Genomic DNA, 12764 nt, shown 5'->3' with positions numbered 1-12764 from the left:
CCCTGCCACCCCACCCCCGGCCCCCCCCGCGGAATTGCAGGGGGTTGGAGGACTAGAGCCTCTGCTGACCCCACCTCCTTCTGAGCGACCTCCAGCAGGCTGCAGTCTTCTCAGAGCTGCTCTTTCTCTGTCTTCCTCTGGGCTTCCTGATCTTCTCAGCAAACAAAATTCTTGCCCTCTAGGTTGACAGGGCGAGGACTGATAGCAGAAAGGGGGAATTGTTTGGACTTGTCCATGTGATTCCAGGGAAAGGAGCAGAATGGGGGTGACATGGCCTCACATGCTCCCCTTGGAGTCCCGTGGCATAGGCACCCTCGCACCCAAGGCATCCGTCTCAGATCCTGCCAGGTTCCCACCCTCTGAGGTCCCCAGCTCTGGTCTCCCCGTCTCATGGACAGCCACCACCTCCATTCCACCATCACCTTTGATCTCCCAAGTAGGTTTCAGTGCTGTGTTACCTCACTCCCAAACTTCAGGAGTACAGATAAACCTATGGCAACACGGTGTGCTGGGCACTTCATTGATTTAAAGAAAGTAACTCTTCAGCTGCGAAATTCAGTTCTCACACATGCAAATGTGCCTCTACGCATAAGGCAGCCTCCCATTATATGATAGTTTTCTGCCAAGGAACTCAAGACACCTGGAACCCCTTCTGTCCTCACGATGCCTCACCGAAGGCAGAGATGGTTTTTCCTGTCCAACAGATTCGAAAGTTCAGGTTCAGCATAGCTGAGCAGCTTGCCCCCCTCAGCCAGTCATTGCCAGCGATTCCCAGCTGCACAGCCAGAGACAGAGCATGCTGCTGGTCCAGACCATCTCATGGCTTGGCCCCCCCTTCCTTTGCAAGAAAAGAACAGAGAATCCAGGTGGTGGGGTGAGACATGGTGCATTTAAATGGTGAGATTAGACAGTAGGTCAGCAAGTGACCGACAAGGTAAATCCATCTCCCCTTCTCTCCCTCTCCCCTTCTTTTTGTAAGACGGGATACTTGAATTGTGTGTGGAATGTTTAAGGTATTGTCTAGTGTCTGCTTAGAATGGAAAAGTTTTCAAATTATTCAAGTGTCTATATGGACTTGTGTCCATCAGCTAACCAAGACCATCAGGGAATTGAGGCCAAGTTTACAACACGTTGGTGCGTTGGGAAAGATCTGTATAAAACACAGATTATGCTGGTGTCCTGTGCATCCTGCTAATGTAACAGAACTAGATCAGGTACCTTGAACACAAGATCCGTTTTTTTCTCCAACTGTTGATTACACATTAAATTTGTTATTATGTGTAATGTTAAGTTGTTTTTAAAATGCCCTTGTATAGCTGCACATCTCCAGAATTTCAGGGAAGTATTAGAGGGGAAAGAAAATAACTAAATATTTTTTGGCCATTTAACTTGAACTATAAAACATAATTCACAATTTCTATGCCAATTTGGGGACCTTGGGCAAAAAACCAACTTTGTTGACTACAAAGGAGCAAGGAAGCCAATAGTTTAGAAGCAAGTCTTATAACATGGTGAGTTGGTGGAACTTTTCTTTTGTAATTCTGATTTGCTGGAGTGATACCTCTTCTTCCTCAAGAGTAAAGACTTCTGATGGCATCACAGATACATCTACAGTGTTCGCTTAGCACAGAAGAACGTGGCTAAATGTTGCCCTTGGTCTCCTATTTCTATTGTTAATTGCATGACAGGTTGTACTTTCCAAAAATTTCAGTCAAGGACTTCCAGAGACTTCTAAAGGTCCTAATCTACTGTAGTACCTGGAGAGCTTTTGGATTTGGTTGGTTGTTTTTTAATATTGAAGAATGTGATTTATGTGAACTTTCAGGAAATTAATTCAACTAAAACCTAAATCTAAAGATAAGGTAAAACTTTTTGGGGAAAAAAGAGATTTGAAGCACTTATCCAGATAATTTAGGATAAAAGCATCCTTTTGCCTAAAATATTTCAAATGAGACAAAATGAATTTATTGCATGAATCACATGGATAGTGATCCAAATTCTTCAGTTCACTTTTCTTACGTAGGCAATACAATGGGCCGCTTCAATCCCTTCAGCATCTCATTTCCAAATTTCCTCATCTCCTTCTGCCACTGTCTGTTTTGTTGGCAGAATTACAATAGGATCAGACCTGCGTGCTTTGAGGGAAAACCTCGCGTATTCTTGTGAACTAGCCATTCAGTAGTTACCGGGACTCCAAAAGAGTTTGCCTGTGTTCCTGACTGGTGGTTTCTGTCACCGACTCAAACACAAGACGTCCCGCATCTGTTCCCATAGCAACAGCCCCATGGACGACCTCTGGCAGGAGCTCTGTAGTGCCAGCGTGACTGTCCCATGTGCCCGAGACAGTCTGGCAGCCAGGAGGAGACTGGCCTTCCTCCCTCTCTTCCCTCTGAAGTGCAGGAAGGCAGCCTCACGCACTGGCCCAGCTTGAGACACTCCAAAACACTCACCATAAACTGCCACCAAGTCCTGGGCAAGCCTGTGGTACCCATTACCCTTCAGAAGATCGTCTGCAAGTCCCTTCTGGTTTTAGCCTCAAGAAGCTGCCAGAGCAGCGAACTGGGACTTTGGGCCTGATCCAGACTCACAAAGAGGCTCTTCATCCATCCAGTCCTGGGCTGGCCCAGGCAGCAGTGAGCCAGACTCTCAGACCAGCGTGGAAGCCAAACAGAGACCCCTGCCAATCCCACCAATGGTCCTGGGGTCTCTAAAGCGGTTCTTGGACTTGAGGGAGGTCAGGACAGAGCAGAGGACCTGCTGGGAACACCCAGAAAAGTGGATGTCGGCAAAGTGGGGTCTCCAGCGTTCAGTGACCTAACGCAGCAGGGGCCCAGCCCCTTGGGTGCCACCACTGCAGCTGCATCGTAAGCCATTGGACGGGGTGTGCCAGACAGGGCCTCCACGGGCACACCCTCTTCACGCTACCGCATCCAACCGAAGCACCAATAACACATAAATGAGCACCAGTGAAAAACCCAAAGCCTTAACATCATCTAGGAAACCCCATGTCGTTTTCATGGTTTGTAACAGACAGCGTTTTAGGATGGAGCCATTCCTGAGATGATCCAGTTACTAACATCAATGCCCACCGTCTCAATCCATGCACTTATCCTCATACCAAAACCAGTTCTGTGAGGCTCCCGAGTTGTGATGTAACGCAACAGGTCAGCATTGCCCCATTCTGACAACTTTGTCCTGACAGGTCGCCAGAGCGTGTTTTCCTTGTTTACGGTGTTGCATCACCACGAAGGGGCAACAATGGTTTGTTCCAGCAGCGTTTTGGCCATGGGTGGTTGCACGCTCCATCCTAGAACGGTCGTTCTTGCACGTGGCCCCTTGCTTGTCATGGAATACAGAAAGCAATCACGGAAAAGTGTAAATCAGCTTTCCGTTGCAGAAGCATGGATAGTTTCCTTTTTTAATCGTCATGTTTTCTAGAAACTGCTCGTGGTTCTTCCTTTCCTCCCCTCCAACCTTCTTCTCATCTGCACTTTCCCATCACCTCTTTTCCACAAGATGAAAGCACTGCTGAGAGGGGAACTCCGTTTCCTTTCAGATAAAGGGAAGGAGCCTAATTGTAAATTTTAAACATATGTAAGAAACTGCTTATGTTCTGTCAACAACCCAAAACAGGAAGAATTGTATCTGTGAACTATTAAGCTGTATCTGTATATAGATAAAAAGCCCATTATCTTTAATTCATCACTACAGACCTTGTAATCTGTTGTACATTAAAATGTTTTACTGTATCAGAGAAAACGTCACGCTACAGATCCAGAGAAGCTGGGGAAATAATTCAAAATACAGTATAATTAACTGAAATCTTGTTGTTTGTTTATTCTCGGCATGGCACAATTTCAAGTGGAAGATGTGCTGACTATAAATTATCAACCAGAAACTGAATTTATCTGCGAGACTCCTGAGACCTCTCCTTAAGGCAGCGCCACTCACAGAGATCATGGTGTGTGGGTTCACCGTGCAGCCCAAGGGGTCGCAAGCTGGTCGTTGCATTTTAATCCAGATGCAGGCATTTCGGGGAGAAGGTGCTGCAGCCTGGGCCCAGCCTGCCTCCCGCCTGGCCTCTGTCAGCAACCTTTAGCTTGAAAAGAAGTGTTCAGAACAGAGAGTGGCTGCAAATGTTCAGGACCTCGAGTGCACTCTTGGGATTGGAAGGTTCAGTACCTCCTTTCCTCCAGCAGAATGTGTGCAGACAGGCAAGTAGAGAAAGAGAGCAAAGAAGCCCCCCTCCCTGGGGGTCTCTCCCAACGCTGAAAGGGCCGGAGAGGCCTCCCTGCTAAGAAACATGGATGGGGGAGTGGCAAGCTTTCTCCGTGATTTCTCTCGAGTTTGTTCAACCCTGAGCTGAGCTCATGGACAGGAGTGAACCAAAACTTGTTTTCTTTGGACTGTTTTGAGCCAAAATAGAAGAAAAGGGCTCATTTTTTCCAGTGATTTTTTTTTTTTTTTTTTTTGATCAATAGTACAAATCCAAAGTAAGTGTTTAGTCACTGGCCCAGTTTCCCAATCTTTTCACTTAGAAGCATGACGGCCAATTCCATGGGTTGTAAGAATATTCTGAAAACGAGCCCACAAGCTGAGGCGTCCAGGAATCATAGAATGTTCTTTCCCTGTGTGTTTGGGTCAGATTTCCTGCACCAACTGTGAAGTATATAATTCTTGACTCTGAGCTTGACTTTTTTAGCTGGTGTTGGGTAGACAGGTTTGTGAAGCTGATTAGCAAACACGATACACAGAGAAGCTGCACTCCTCCTGGGAGGAGACCTGCCTTTTTTTTGTTTTTAAAGTCAGACCAACCATCTAGAAAGAGAAAAGTCTTACCCTCCTAGCAACCTAGTGATGTGCAGGGGCAGGGGGGAGAAAGGTGTTTAATGTGCATATTAACAAATGCCCTGATGGCTAAATGTTTTTGTCCACGAAGGAAACATTGCTCACCTCTTTTTTTCCAGTTATGAAGCTCGTGTGAAAATAAGAAAGCATCCCTTTAAATAGTATCCCTTTACATGCCCTGGAAGGGACCTTTCCAGCCAGGTGGCTCTCCTGACACTGAAATAGTCAGCTGGGGGCCCCTCAGACCTTCCCTGTGTGGTCAGAGACCGGGCATTCCTTGTCCATCACCACCTGGAGAGACGCAGCCAACACACCGAGGCTGCGTTCTTCTGGAAACGTTCTTCTAGAAAACAGGAAAGTACCTTATAGAACAAACTCTCATAGCCAAAGGGATCTGGGAACAAATGTTAAAATTGAAGGGTATCATTCTCCATTTTTAGAAGGGTATTAGTTTGAGTTTTGATTTATCAATTCGCTTTTTTGTAGGGCTTTCTTTTTTTTTAAATTAAACTACTCTGCTCTGTTGTTAGGTAGTCATTTTAATTTCATGGCTTTCATAAGTTTACAGGAACATAAAAATTTGATGCCAGTGAAATTCATTAGAATTCTCCATTATCCTGTGGATTTAGCGCTCATCTGTCCTGCATATGTTTCCAGTGGTGGCTTACCATGGTCCTCACCATCTATCGGCCATATGCCCACGCATCATGCACGCAGAGACACGCACAAGCACGGGGACCCAAGGCTGGTCATAAAACAAGGCCATCTCTGACGTGGGTTCAAACCCTCACCAAGGCGAGTGCCAGGGAAAGGCAATTGGTGTGCTCTGGACAATAGATTTAGAAACAATCCTTCCAGCTCAGCAAATGTCACTTTGTTTCTGTCTGCTTTCCCCTTCGTTTGCAATAAACCTGACAAAAACTTCCAGAATGAGAATGAGAGTGTTCTTATTGGAAGGAGACGCTGGCAGGCAGCCACAGACTCAAAGGACAAAAGCTAATTTTGCTCTTGTGTTTCCGCCAATGACTCCTTGGCCCCCACGCACTCTGCACAGGCTGAGCCTGAGGGGGATCCTGATGGGTCAGCTGCACGCAGGCCACCGAAAACCCTCAGCGGAGAAAGGGAGCTTCCTCTGCTCTGGAACAAACTGTTTCCCTGCTAGTCTGGCCACTCAGCCCACATAACTGAGCGATCCCACCTCCCGGGGTCATCAATCACTCAGCTTGAGCCCAGGGACGTCCACTTGCCTCTGGCCTCCCTGACCTGCTCTCCCCACCCCCCCCGCCCCGTTAGAGGGGATCCTTCACTTTATGAAGGAAGGAAGGGAGGGGGGGAGGAAGGAAGGTTAGAGAGAGAGATGGAAGGAAGAAGAAAAGGAAAGAGAGAGGGAAGGTTGGGGGCGGGGAGAAAAGAAAAGAAAAAGGGAGAAAGCGAGCGAGAGAAAAGGCAGGCAAATGCTTTTACTGCCTTTAAAGTGGATTTGATTTTTAAAATGCATTTCTGGATCATGTTTTCAGAACCCGTCTCCTGCAGTAAGTGTCCTGCCGCTGGTGACAGAGGAGAGCTGGAGTTTAACACCTTGTTGGGGGCAGGGGGGTCCTCCCCGTTCTGGTTTCAAGCTGAACCACGGAAGGCACTGGGGTTGGTTTGTTCCCTCCGCAGCTGGCGAGGTGCCGCACCACCACCCTTCCGATGTGGGGGGACGGGGAGGAGCATCCTAGTTTTCCGAGAAGAAGAACAAGACTAACTTGGGCCTAACAGGCCTTGGAGAAAAGACTCAAGGCTCCTGAAGGACGCTGCCATCAGGCCCCACCAGAAGAGGGGTGGGATGAGGGGTGAGGGTTTAGCCCCTAACGAGCTCTCCTGGACCCTGGAGCTCCCGCAGGACACGGCCAGCAGAGGAGGCCCAGGGCCAGGAGGCCTACACCAGGCGTAGGAGAAGCTCGGTGGATGGGCTGGCGGCCTCTTTAGCCAGAGGCCCAGGAGACCCTGAAGGGGAGAGGCCAGGACCACCATCGCACTTCCTGGGAAGGGACCGAGCCCTCCTCAGCCTCCTAGTGGCTGTTCCTTCACCCAGAGAGACAGCCTGGCAGCTGAGGGCCCAAGACCCCGGGGCCTGGCCTGAGTCTGTGAGAAATAAGCTCTCTCATCCCATCCAAAAGCCCTTTAGAGAGTTGAGGGCACGTCAGGAGAGGTGAGCCCCAGGAATCGGCTCTGCAGGGGAGAACCCCCCCAACAGTGACATGTAGCCCAGCAGTGGGACCTGGAATGTTCCAGAAACATTAAAGCTTGGGGTGGGGGGTGGGGGGAGAGCGACTCAGGAGCAGAGTTGAAGTCAGGAGGAAGGAGCCACTGAAAGAGGCTCCTTTCATGCGGAGCCCAAGGCTATAAATAACCAGGCAGCTGCTCCACAGCTGGTGCAGAGCAGTCTGGGCAGGGGGAGGTGGCTCAGGGCAGTGAGACAGCAGCCCCCCTGCACTTGAGCTGCGGGGGTGTAACCTGGACGGCGGAGATGCAGCAAGCCTCCCCTCCTGACACCTGGAGCCGGCAGCCGGACAAGGCGGAACGAAGAGACACAGGGGCTGCTGCGCGACCCTTCTTTCCAAGGACGCTCCCTGCTACCCTGGCCCTGCTGTTTCCACATCAGCGTTGGCGCTTTTTTTTAAAAAAAGCCTTTTTTTCTTTTTATTGAGATGTAATATCAGTGACGCACAAATAGCTTGGTGAGTTTTTATGTATTTCTACACCTACCTACCTATCACCCGGATCAAGGTAGAGGACATATTGAGCAGCTCAGTAGACAATCTTGTGCCGTGTCATCAAAGCCCCCACCATCCAAGGCGAACCCCTGTTTTGATCTCTACCATTGTAGATTGCCTCTTCCTTTCAACTTCATGGCTGATTCATCTCACTGGAATCCCACAGGAAGCACTGCTTTGCATCCGGTTTCTTTCAGGCACTGACATGCCTGTGAGATTCCTCCACCTCGTGGGTAGCAGAACTTTGCCCTTTTTCACTGCTTTGTATTATTCCATTGTATGAGGAGACCATGATTTATTTCTCCATCCTCTTGCTGAGGGTCACTGGGCTGTTTCCAGTTTGGAGCTTTGATGAATAACACTGCATTGGGCATTCTTGTCAGTGTTGGCATATGTCAGAGCAGGTTTGGAAATAAATTCTGCTGGGGATCTGTCAGGTACACCCTCAATGGACGGCAATTTGGCAACAGTGGTCAAAATTAGAAAAGCACACACCCTTCTGGGAATTTATTCTGCAGATATGCTCAAACATGCAAAATACCTTGTGCACAAGGTTCTTCATTACAGCATTTACTTGTAAAAGCTAGAGTTCTGTCTTTTTGTTGTTATGTTCTTTATATAGTCTGGATACTAGACCCTTATCAGATAGATAATTTGCAAATATTTTCTCCCATTCTATAGGTTTGTCCTTTCACTTTCTTGATAATATCCACTGATATAGCTTTTCATTTTGATGAAGTCCAATAGATCTAGTTTTTCTTTTGTTGCTATGCTTTTAGTGTCCTGTCTAAGATTCTATTGCCAAAACCAAAGTCACGAAGATTTACCCCTAAGAGGTTCATAGAACATAAACCCCACTTCTTAAGTGTGGGCTGCACATCGTGATTTTGCTCCAAAGAGCACAGTATGGAAAAGGAAAAGAAAGGGAAAACTGTATAGCAGAGAAACCTGACCAACATACCTCGGCCAGGTGATCAAGGTGGTAAGTCAACAGTGATAAGTCTTGTTGATGGCACGGACCCTCAATATGATGAGAACGGCACTCTTATGGGCTAACCTGTGTCCCCCCCAAAATTCATATATTGAAGTCCTAACTCCCAGTACCTCATAATGTGAACATATTTGGAGAGAGGATCTTTAAGGAGATGATTAAGGTTACATGGGGTCATTGGGATGGGCCCTCATCCAATATGACTGGTGTCCTTATAAGAGGAGAAGGTTAGGACAGAGATAGGCACAAGGACAACCATGTGAGGACACAGGGAGAAGGTGGCAGTCTACAAACCAAGGAGAGAGGCCTCAGAAGAAACCAACCCAGCTGATAACTTGAGCATAGACTTCCAGCCTCAGGAACTGTGAGAGAATAAACTTCTGCTGTTTAAGTCACCCGGAGCAGAATAAACAGGCCCTTTACCTCTGAGGAATTCCACTCAAAACCCATAACCCCATTCTAATCATGAGAAAAAGACGAGACAAATCCCAGTTAGGGACATTCTACAAAATACCCGACCAGTCCTCCTCAAAACTGCTAAGGTTATCAAAAGTCAAGGTTAAAAAAAAAAAAACCTGAGAAACTGTCACAGCCAAGGGGAACCTGAGGAGACATGACAACTAAATGGTGTCCTGGATGGAACCCTGGAACAGAAAAGGGACCTCAGGTAAAAACTAAGGAAAGCAGAACAAAATGTGAACTTTAGTTCATTGTGACAAATGTACCTCACTCACGTCAGATGTTAGTAACAGAGGAAACTGGGTGTGAAGGATGTGGACAGTCTGTACTCTCATCACAACTTTTCTAAAACTATAATAAAATTAAAAGTTTATTTTAAAAAATAGACAAAAGGTTTGAATGGACGTTTCAACAAAAATATGCAAATGGCCAATAAGCACATGAAAAGGTGCTCAACATTATCATTCATTAGGGAAATGTAAATTAAAATTACAATTAGATGGGAATTCCCCGGCAGTCCAGTGGTTAGGTGCTTTCACTGCCGAGGCCGCCGGTTCAATCCCTGGTCAGGGAACTAAGAAACGCAAGCCAGGCGGCACGGCCAAAAATAAATAAATAAAATAAAATAGACTTAAAAAAAACCCTACAATTAGGTGCCACTTCACACCCACTAGGATGGCTATAATCAAGAAGAAATAACAAATGTTGGCAAGGATGTGGAGAACTGGAATCATTATATGTTACTGATGGGAATTTAAAATGGTACAGCCACTTCGGAAAAAAAAATTTGGCAGAGTTTAACAATGTTAAGCATAAACATACCATAATATCCAGTAATTCCGCTTCTAGATACTTACCAAGGAGACATGAAAACATCTGTCCACACATTTACTTGAATGTGACTGTTCATAGATGCATTATTCATAAAAGCCAAAAAATGGAAATAACCCAAATGTGTCATCAATTAATAATGGGTAAGTAAAATGTGGCCCATCCATACAATGGAATATTATTCATCCATAAACAAGAATGAATCACTGACACAGCTACAACACGGATGAACCTTGAAAACATGATGTTCAGTGAAAGACGCCGGACACAGAAGACCACATATACAGTACTTCCATGGATATGAAAAGTCCAGAAAAGGCAAGTCAACAGAGCTAGAAGGAAGATCAGTGGTTGCCGAGGGCTAGGGATGACAATGAGGATTGACTACAAATAATCACGAGCGAAATTTGGGGTATAGTAGAAATGTTCTAAAATTGGATTGTGATGATGGTTGCACAACTATCAACTCACTAAAAATCATTGAGTTGTACATTTAGAGGGGGTGAGTTTTATGGTATATAATCATACCTTAATAACACTGTAAAAAAAAAAATTACCAGCAAGGTGGCAAGGCACAGATGAAACAAGATTGGTGATATGTTGATAATTTTGTAAACTGGGTGACAGGCAGAGAAGATTCATTATACTATTCCTTCTACTTTTGTTTGTGTTTGAAATTTTTCATAATACAAAGTTTAAAAATTAATGAATTACTCCTTTATGTGTCCCCTGAACACACGTTTCCATAACATCCCCAAGCTCATGGTGCTGGTGTTATTTACGTACCTTTTCTCCTCCCCATTAGATGGTGAGTTTCCTAGGAGTAGGGACTGTTTCCTACTATTTATTGTTTGTTTGTTTGTGTATTTCCAGGGTCTGACTCAGAGATTGGCAAATAAGTGTTAGTTGAAGAAATTCCTAATATAAAATGGGGAGGGAGAAAAAGAAATAACTGGTAACATGAGAAAGACCATTTTGCAAAAGCTAACTCAAGTTTCTCAAAAGGAAATATTTTAAGTATTTAGAACTTCAAGATGACACCTTACTCCAGAATGTGTTTCGCTGTTGGGTTTTCTGGGATGTTCTGCGTTAGGGAGGGGCTACTCTAAAGAGCAGCCACAGTGATGGGTCCCTGGTTCTAAAATTGTTATAAAACACATAAAGCACTCTACATGAAAATAACTCTGAACAAAAGTGGATCCTTTTTGAGTCAGGATTTTACAGTGTCTCAGGGTCCTCATTGTGACGCTGCTATCCCAACACTTGAGTGGAGAAAATTCTTTGACTTCGTTCTGATACGTTTCCTGTGTTTTAAAAATGTGATTTTCTTGCTAATCGACAGTCCTCTGTGGCACGCGTTGAGCAGCAAAACGTTGAAGAATCTTCCAGATTTGCTAACAGAGATGAGCAACTCACCAGAAAAAAACAGGCCCCCCCAAGTGAGAGAAAGCAAGAGGGAATCAGGGTAACATGCAGTCCATCTTCTCTAGGGGTCGGGCAAGGGCTAGGTCTTGAGAAGTTCTTGCACGTAATTCTCCCGACAGTGCTTCGAAAGAGGCGAGGAACCGGGCAGCACAAGGGGCGAAGCTCTGCTGCCCAGCAGCGCAGCGGGACCCCCAGGATCCCCAGCGCCCCCAGGACTTCAGGTAGCAGGGCAGATCCGGCCCTCGGGCGCCACCTAGCGTTGGCCGCGCCCGCCGCCGGCCCTCCTGACGGGGCTCAGCCCCACCATCCACAATCCTGAGCACCTGAGTCCCAGGTCCCTGGATAAAGTAAAGCAGGAGGAATAGCCGGATTTCAGAGCCAGCCCTGCACTCGCGCTGCCTCTGACCCGCGTCCTGCAGGGGTTTCTGGTGCGCAGTGCCTGGGGCGAGAAAGGCGCTGGACTGGGAGCAGGGGTGGGACAAGGTCCTGGTCCAGCCTCAGTTCTCCAGCATCTGTTTCTTCTTGTAGAGAAGCAGGAGGGAGTGGTCCTGAGAACATCCAGGGGGGCTTCCAGCTCTGAAAGTCCGAGTCCAAGTACACAGAGTACCCCCAGCCCCTTGGGGATACTTGGAAACTTGTCGGGATGCTCCTGCAGCCCCTTAACCTTGGTGGGTCGTTTGAATCACTGGAGAACTTCTTAAAGGGTAAGTATCTGGGCTCCATCCCAGACTAATTGAACTGGGGGGGTGGGGGGGGCAGGGGGCGCGGGGGCCTGGGCATCAGTATTTTCCACTTTTGCTGGGGTGATTCTATTGTACGACTAAGAACACGGCCTTACACTTTGATATAATAATGTCGGTCCATATGCTCTTCCCAACAGCCCTATGGGATAAGACTATGTTCCCCTTTAGGTGAGGGGACATTGTGTCAAGTTTAGAGATTTTAAGTGCTTCATCCCAGGTTATGCAGCTACAAAATGTCAAAACAGGTGAACTGATCTGATCTTTCTACCAGTTATTCTGAGCTGACCCTCAACTAGTCAAGGGTAAAGGCTCTGTCCTTAGACATCCCTATCCAAGAGGGGCCAAATCTGAATTCATTCCCTGTTATGTGCTGTACTGTGTCCCGCCCAAATTCATATGTTGAAGCCCTAACCCCCAATACCTCAGAATGTGACTGCATTTAGAGATGGGGTCTTAAAAGAGACGTTAATTCAAAATGAGGGCCGTTAGTGTGGACCCCAATCCAATCCGACTGGGGTCTTTATAAGGAGAGCCAGAGTCACAGAGGAAAGACCACGTGAGGACAGAGTGAGAAAGCCAAGGGGACCTTGATCTTGGACTTCCAAGCTCCAGAACTGTAAGAAAATTGGTTTCTGTTGTTTAAGGAACCTAGTCTGGGGTAATTGTTTTGGCAGCCCAAGCAAACAAATATACCTCCACCCCAGCCCC

The sequence above is a fragment of the Eubalaena glacialis genome, chromosome 13 (assembly GCF_028564815.1).
Source record: "Eubalaena glacialis isolate mEubGla1 chromosome 13, mEubGla1.1.hap2.+ XY, whole genome shotgun sequence".
Classification (NCBI taxonomy): domain Eukaryota; kingdom Metazoa; phylum Chordata; class Mammalia; order Artiodactyla; family Balaenidae; genus Eubalaena; species Eubalaena glacialis.
This window is presented reverse-complemented; position numbering follows the sequence as displayed.